This window comes from Solanum lycopersicum, chromosome 12, assembly GCF_036512215.1.
Source record: "Solanum lycopersicum chromosome 12, SLM_r2.1".
NCBI classification, from domain to species: domain Eukaryota; kingdom Viridiplantae; phylum Streptophyta; class Magnoliopsida; order Solanales; family Solanaceae; genus Solanum; species Solanum lycopersicum.
Genome location: NC_090811.1, coordinates 36,314,279 through 36,322,739, shown reverse-complemented (window position 1 = coordinate 36,322,739; position 8,461 = coordinate 36,314,279).

The following is an 8,461-nucleotide window of genomic DNA, read 5'->3' as shown; positions in this document are numbered from 1 at the left end:
TGATGCATCCTATTCTGGTTTTGGTGCAGTACTAATGCAAGAGAAGAGTGTGATTGCTTATGCTTCAAGGCAATTAAAAGTGCATGAACGTAACTATCCAACTCATGATTTGGAATTGGCTGCGGTAGTGTTTGCATTAAAGCAATGGAGACACTATTTATATGGGGTTAAGTGTGAGGTCTACACGGATCATCGTAGCCTTCAGTATGTCTTTACTCAGAAAGATTTGAACTTGAGGCAGATGAGATAGATGGAACTACTGAAGGACTACGACATCACTATTTTGTATCATCCAGGGAAGGCGAATGTTGTAGTGGATGCTTTAAGTAGAAAGGCGGGAAGCATGGGAAGTCTAGCTCACTTGCAAGCTTCTAGACGCCCATTGACTAGAGAGGTTCAGACTCTAGCTAATGACTTGATGAGATTAGAAGTAAATGAGAAGGGAGGATTGTTGGCTTCTGTGGAGGCAAGATCTTCCTTTCTTGACAAGATTAAGGGAAGACAGTCTGATGATGAGAAACTGCGCCGAATTCAAGATAAGGTATTGCGAGGAGAGGCTAAGGAAGCACAAATCGACGAGGAAGGTGTTTTGAGGATCAAGGGAAGGGTATGCGTACCCCGTGTCGATGATTTGATCAACACTATTCTGACAGAGGCTCATAGTTCAAGGTATTCTATACATCCGGGTGCAACCAAGATGTATCGTGACCTAAAGCAACACTTTTGGTGGAGTAGAATGAAGCGTGATATTGTTGACTTTATTGCCAAGTGTCCAAACTGTCAACAAGTAAAGTATGAACACCAGAGGCCCGGAGGAACACTTCAGAAAATGCCCATTCCTGAATGGAAGTGGGAGAGAATTGCAATGGACTTTGTGGTTGGTCTTCCCAAGACATTGGGAAAGTTTGATTCTATTTGGGTAATTGTTGATAGGTTAACTAAGTCTGCTCACTTCATTCCGGTCAAGGTGACTTACAATGCAGAGAAGTTAGCAAACTTTACATCTCGGAAGTGGTGCGATTGCATGGGGTTCCACTATCCATCATATCAGATAGAGGTACGCAGTTTACTTCTAAGTTTTGGAAAACATTGCATGCGGAATTGGGTACTAGGTTAGACCTTAGTACTGCGTTCCATCCTCAGACCGATGGTCAGTCTGAGAGAACGATTCAAGTGTTGGAATATATGCTTCGTGCATGTGTGATAGAGTTTGGTGGCCATTGGGATAGCTTCCTACCGTTAGCGAAGTTTTCATACAATAATAGCTATCACTCAAGCATTGATATGGCTCCATTTGAAGCATTGTATGGTAGGAGATGTAGGTCTCCCATTGGTTGGTTTGATGCATTTGAGGTTAGGCCTTGGGGTACTGACCTTTTGAGGGATTCGATAGAGAAAGTGAAGTCTATTCAAGAAAAGCTTCTAGCGGTGCAAAGTAGACAAAAAGAATATGCAGATCGAAAGGTTAGAGACTTAGAATTCATGGAGGGTGAACAAGTCTTGTTGAAAGTTTCACCAATGAAAGGGGTGATGCGGTTTGGTAAAAGGGGTAAACTAAGTCCAAGGTACATTGGACCATTTGAAATACTTAAGCGAGTAGGAGAGGTGGCTTATGAGTTAGCCTTGCCTCCAGTGCTGTCCGGAGTACATCCAGTATTCCATGTGTCGATGTTGAAAAGATACCATGGGGATGGAAACTACATTATCCGTTGGGATTCAGTTTTGCTTGATGAGAACTTGTCTTATGAGGAGGAGCCTGTTGCTATTTTAGATAGAGAAGTTCGCAAGTTGAGGTCAAGAGAGATTGCATCCATCAAGGTTCAATGGAAGAATCGACCCGTTGAAGAAGCCACTTGGGAGAAGGAGGCGGATATGCGAGAAAAATACCCACATCTGTTTACAGATTCAGGTACTCCTTTTCGCCCTTGTTTTCCTTCTTGTGATCGTTTGGGGACGAACGATGGGTAAATTGGTTTCTATTGTAACGACCTGTTTAGTCGTTTTGAGCAACATATTTTATTTCTGGAAAAACAGGCTGAGGCGACGAACCCAACGATGGACCGTCATGGGCACGACGGACCGTCGCAGGGTCTCGTTTCCAAACACTTAGAAAATCTGAAATTGGGTACTGAAAATCGACTCTCTAAACTTCGTAACAGAGTGGCAGGACGGACCGTCACAGGTGTGACGGACCGTCACAGGCCATTCACCCAAAAATCAAGTTTTTGAACTATGCGACGGACAGTAGGACGGACCGTCGCAGGCGCGATGGCCCATCACTGCTTGCGTAATCCCAGTTCGAGTCGGATTTCTGGTTAAGTTTTAAAGGGGCATTTTGGACTATTCCTTCTATAATTATATATTTCGTGGGTTTATATTAATAACTCAAATTCTAGGGGGTTAAAAGAGGTAACCTTAAGTTAATTAGTGGGGTATTATTGCCATCTTTTATTCTTAATTATATAATAATTAGGGTAAAAGAAAGAGGGTTTGAATAAGAAAACAGAAAGAACAAGAAGGGAGAGAGAGAAACGATCGAGAGAAGAGGAAAGCACCAAGCTTTGAGGATTAACTTGCTTGATTTCAATTCTTCGGTGGAGGTAGGTTATGGTTTTCATGCTTTCATAGTAAACTCTTAATAGAGAATGATATGTATTGGTAATATTGTAAAACCCTGCTATGTGCTTAATTGTATGCATGCATGAACGTGATTATATAATTGTGATTATATTAAGCATAATTAAGCTATTGAATCCCAAATCTTGATAAAAACCTAATCTCTTGTTAATGATGATGCCTTGATATAAAAGAAGGCTTGATGAACTAAAGTAATGAGATTGATAATGCCTTGGTGAGAAAGAAGGCTTGATTAATTGATAGAAAGAGATTAGGGGATCGGGTGTCACGAACTGACACGTAGAATAAGGGGATCAGGTGTCACAAACCGACACGTAGAATTAGGAGATTGGGTGTCACAAATTGACACGTAGAATTAGGGGATCGGGTGTCTTGAACCGACACGTAGATTTAGGGGATCGGGTGTCACGAATCGACACAAAGATTTAGGGGATCGGGTGTCACGAACCGACACGTAGAATTAGGGGATCGGGTGTCACGAACCAACACGTAGATTTAGGGGATCGGAGTGTCACGTACCGACACAAGAGGATTAATGAATATGAGGGAGCGGAGTGTCACGTGCCGGCACAAGAGAAATAAAGATAATGAATCTTGAAAGATGTTAATATACTTAATCTAAAGAACATAATTCCCAAATGAGTATGGTATTGAGGCTTGAGTCCTCATGTGTGAACTTGATGGTAATTGTTAATGATATAGTACTTGTTGTTGCTACATGTTGAGTATCATAGTTGAGTTTATGATATTACTTGGTATATACTGTTTTCTATTTTGAGTTGGCCGATGATATCTACTCAGTACCCGTGTTTTGTACTGACCCCTACTTTTATTGTTTTCTTCTTGTTTATTTGTGGAGTGCAGCAAACGTGCCGTCATCTTCGACTCAACAGTAACTCAAGCCAGTCTTACTACATCGGAAATTCAGGGTGAGCTAATGCTTCTAGCTTGGACTGGATCTTATTCTTCAAGTCTTGATGCCTTGAACTTCCGGCATGGACTAGCTTCTTATGTAATTTTAGCTTTTTAGAATACTCTTAGTTTAGTAATTTGATTATAGATGTTCTTGTGATGATGACTTCCAGATTTCGAGAATAATAATAGTTATTGATTTTATTAATGAGTTTAAGTCTTCCGCATTACTTTATGTTGATATTACCTTGAAATGTTAAGGTTTAGATTGGTTGGTTCGCTCACATAGGAGGGTAAGTGTGGGTGCCAATCGCGGCCCGGATTTGGATCATGACATGTTGTTGTTGTTGTTGCTGTTGTGGTTGTTGTTGTTATTGTTGCTGTTGTTGTTGATTGTGTTGTTGTAATTGTTGTTGTTGTTGTTTGTTGTTCATTTTTATGTTGTTGCTGTTGTTACTGTTATTGTTGTGTTTGTTGTTGTTGTTGTGTTGTTGTTGTTGTTTGTTGTTGTTGTTGATGTTGTTGTTGTTTTTGTTGTTGTTGTTATTGTTGTGTATGTTGTTGTTCTTGTTGTTGTTGTTTTTTTATTGTTGTTGCCGCTGTTGTTCATGTTCTTATTGTTTTTGTTGTTGTTTTTATTGTTGTTGTTGTTATTGTTGTTATTATTGTTGTAGTTGCTTTTGGTATTGTTGTTGCCATTGTTACTTTTGTTATTGTTGCTGCTATTGTTGACGCTGTTGTTGTTGCTGTTGTTTATATTGTTGTTGTTGTTGTTGTTGTTGTTGTCCTTGTTTCTGTTATTGTCCTTGTTGTTGTTATTGTTATTGTTGTTTTTATTGTAGTTGTTGTTGTTATTGTTATCGTTGTTGTTGTTTTCCTTGTCGTTGTTGTTGTTGTTATTGCTACTATGACTGTTGTTATTATTGTTGTTGTTGTCCTTCTTGTTGTTGTTGTTATTGTTGTTGTTGTTATAGTTGTTGTTGTTGTTGTTATTGTTGTTCTTGTTGTTGTTATTTATATAGTTACTTTTGTTGTTGTTGCTGTTGTTGCTATTGTGGTTGTTCTTGTTGTTGTTGCTGTTGTTATTGTTCGTGTTGTAGTTATTGTTGTTGTTGTTGTTTGTTGTTCTCTTTTATGTTGTTGTTGTTGTTATTGTTATTGTTGTTGTTGTGTTGTTGCTGTTGTTTGTTGTTATTGTATATGTTGTTGTTGTTGTTGTTGTTATTGTGTATGTTGTTGTTCTTGTTGTTGTTTGTTTTTGTTGTTGTTGTTGCTGTTTTTGATGTTGTTGTTGTTGTTTTTTATTGTTGTTGCTGCTGTTGTTCACGTTCTTATTGTTGTTGTTATTGTTTTTGTTGTTGTTGTTGTTATTGTTGTTATTGTTATTGTAGTTGTTTTTGTTGTTGTTGTTGATGTTGATGTTGTTGTTGTTGTTATTTTTTGTTGTCGTTGTTGTTATTGTTATTATTATTATTGTTGTTGTTGTTATTATGGTTGTTGTTGTTATTGTTGTTGCAGTTGTTGTTGTTGTTGTTTATGGTGGTCGTGGTGGTGATATGGCAGTTGTTGTTGTTTCAGTTGTTACTGCTGTTGTTGTTATTGTTTCTGTTGTTGCTTTTGTTGTTTCTATTGTTGTTATGCATGTTACTGTTGTTTATGTTGTTGTTGTTATTGCTATTTTTGTTGTTATTGTTGTTGTTGTTCTTTTTTGGTTATTGTTGTTCTTATTGCTATTATTTTTATTGTTGCTCCTGTTGTTGTTGTTGAATATGTAGTTGTTGTTGTTGTTGTTGTAGTTGTTGTTGTTGTTGTTATTGTTATTGCTGTTGTTGTTATTTGTTGTTGTTGTTGTTGTTTGTTGTTGTTGTTATTAATGTTATTGATGTTGTTTCTATTGTTGATGTTGTTGTTGTTGTTGTTGCTGTTGCGGTTACTATTACATTTGCTATTGTTGTTATTGTTGTTGATGCTGATGATGCTGTTGTTGTTGATGTTGATGTGGTTGTTGTTGTTGTTCTTTTGCCTGTTGTTGTTGGTGGTGGTGTTCTAGTTGCTCTATTCAAACAAAAACAGACAAGGTCTTGTAACTAAACGAATCGACATTATTTAATGTTAGATACCCCTAATTATCGATGAATTAGGAGAATATATTATTGTCATTTTGTGTAGGGGATAAAATACAATAGAAACACGTGAACTCCCAGTCCCAAAAATTAGTATTCTAACATTAGGAGAATGAATTAGAGGGCTCTTGATAATAAAAATACAAAACGAATAAACAAGTTAGTTAGTGTGCTAATTCTAAAATGTGATTCGTTCTTTATTTTAGGATCGATCGATTTTACTTGTTCTTGTTGTTGTTGTTGTTGTTGCTGCTGTTATTATTGTTGTTGTTGTTGTTATTGCTGCTGAAACTGTTTTTACTGTTGTTGCTGGTGTTGCTTTTATTTTCTATTGTGGTTGTTGTTATTTGCGGTTGTTGTTGTTGTTGATGTTGCAATTGTTATTGTTGTTGTTGTTGTTGTTGGTATTGTTATTTTTTGTGGTTATTGTTGTTGTTCTAGTTTGTTGTTATTGCTGTTGTTGCTGCTGCTATTGTTGTTGTTGTTCTTATTGTCTTTGTTGGTGTTGTTTTTGCTGTTATTTTTGCTGTTATTATTGTTGTTCTTGGCGTTGTTGGTTTTGTTGTTGATGTTGTATTTGTTGTTTCTATTTGTTGTTCTTGATGTTTTTGATGTTGTTGTTGTTGTTTTTGTTGTTGTTGTTGCAGTTGTTAATGTTATTGTTGTTGTTGTTGTTGTTGTGTTTTTGTTGTTTGTCTTGTTATTGTTTATACTATTGTTGTTTATGTTGTTGTTGTTGCAGTTGTTGTTGTTGTTGTTGTTATTGTTGTTGTTGTTGTTACTTGCTGTTGTTGTTGCTGTTGTTGGTGTCGGTTTTGGTGCTATTGTTGTTGTTTGTATTTGTGGTGGTTGTTGTTGTTGTTATTATTCTTGTTGTTTGTGGTGGTTATGGTGTTGGTGTTGGTGTTGTTTTTGTTGCTGTTGTTGTTGTTGTTGTTGTTGTTGCTGTTAATATTGCTATTGCTGTTGTTGTTATTGTTGTTATTTTGGTTGCTGCTATTGTTGATGTTGTTATTGTTGTTGTGATTGTTATAGTTTTTTTTTGTTGTTGTTGTTGTTGTTGTTTTTTTATTGTTCTTGTTGCTGTTGTTATTGTTGATATCTTTATTGTTGTTGTTGTTGTTTTTGTTGTTGTTGGTGTGGTGGTGTTGTTATTATTATTGCTGTTTTTATTTTTTTTATTGTTGTTCTTGTTGCTTTTTTAATTGCTTTTGTTGTTTCTATTGTTGTTATTCATGCTGCAATTGTTGTTGTTGTTTATATTGTTGTTGTTCTTGTTGTTGTTCTTTTTTGGTTATTGTTGTTCTTGGTGCTATTGCTTTTTTTGTTATTCTTGCTGTTGTTGTTACTTTTGTTGTTGCTGTTGTTGTTGTTACTTTTGTTGTTGTTGTTGCTATTGTTGACGCTGCTGTTGTTGGTGTTGTTTATGTTGTTGTTGTTGTTATTGTTGTTGTTGTTGTTGTTGTTGATGATGATGATGATGATGGTTTTGTTATTGTTGCAATTTTAGGTGTTAATGTTTTGTTGTTATTGTTGTTGCTGCTATTGCTGTTGTTTTTGTTTGTTGTTGTTGTTATTATTGTTGTAGATGTTTTTTCTGTTGTTTCTGTTGTATAGATGTTGCTGTTGTTTTTGCGGTTACTATTACTTTTGATTTTGCTGTTGTTGTTGTTATTGTTATTGTTGCTTTTGTTGTTTTAGCTTCTGATGTTGCTGATGATGTTGTTGTTGATGATGTTATTGTTTTTGTTGATTTTTTTGCTACTGTTGTTATTGTTGGTTTTATTATTGTTGTTGTTATTGTTGTTGTTGGTTGTGTTGTTGTTGGTTGTGTTGTTTTTGTTGTTGTTGTTGTTGTTGCTGTTGTTGTTGCGGATGTTGTTGTTGTTGCTGTTGTTGCTATTATTATTGTTGTTGATGTTGTTGCCGCTGTTGCTGTAACTACTGATGTTTTTGTTGTTGTTGCTGTTTTTGCTATTGTTGTTGGTGCTTTTATTTTTTGTTGTAGTTGTTTGCTTTTGTTGTTGCTGTTGTTGTTGTTGTTGTTGTTATTATTGTTGTTGTTGATGTTATTGCATTTGTTGCTATTGTTGTTGTTGCTGTTGTTATTATTGTTGTTGGTGGTGTTATTGTTGTTGTTGTTGTGGGTGGTGGTGTTGGTGGTGTTGGTGTTATTTTTCTTATTTTTCTTGTTGTTGTTGTTGTTATTGTTGTTGTAGCTTCTTTTGTTGTTGTTGTTTCTATTTTTACTTTTGTTATTGTTGCTACTGTTGTTAGCGCTGCTGTTATTGTTGTTTATGTTATTATTGCTATTGTTGTTGGTGTTATTGTGCTGTTGTTGTTGTTGTTGTTTTTGTTGTTGTTCTTGTTATTGTTATTCTTGTTTGTGGTGGTGGTGTTGTAGTGTAGTTGTTGTTTTTGTTATTTTTATTCTTGTTGTTTGATGTTGTTGTTGTGTATGTTGTTGTTGTTGTTGTAATTAGTGTTGTTTTTTGTTGTTGTTACTGTTGACGTTGTTTGCAGTTGTTGTTGTTGTTGTTGCTGTTATTGTTCTTGCAGTTGTTGTTGTTGTTATTGTTGTTGTTGTTGGTGACGTTGTTGTTGTTGTTGTTTGCTATTGTTGTTGATGTAGTTGTTGTTGTTATTGTTGCTACTTTTGTTATTGATATTGTTATTGTTGTTGTTGTTGTTGTTGCGACTGCTATTGCTATTATAGTTGTTTGTTATTGTTGTTGTTGGTGGTGGTGGTTGTGGTAGTGGAGCTGTTGTTATTTTTTGTTGTTGTTGTC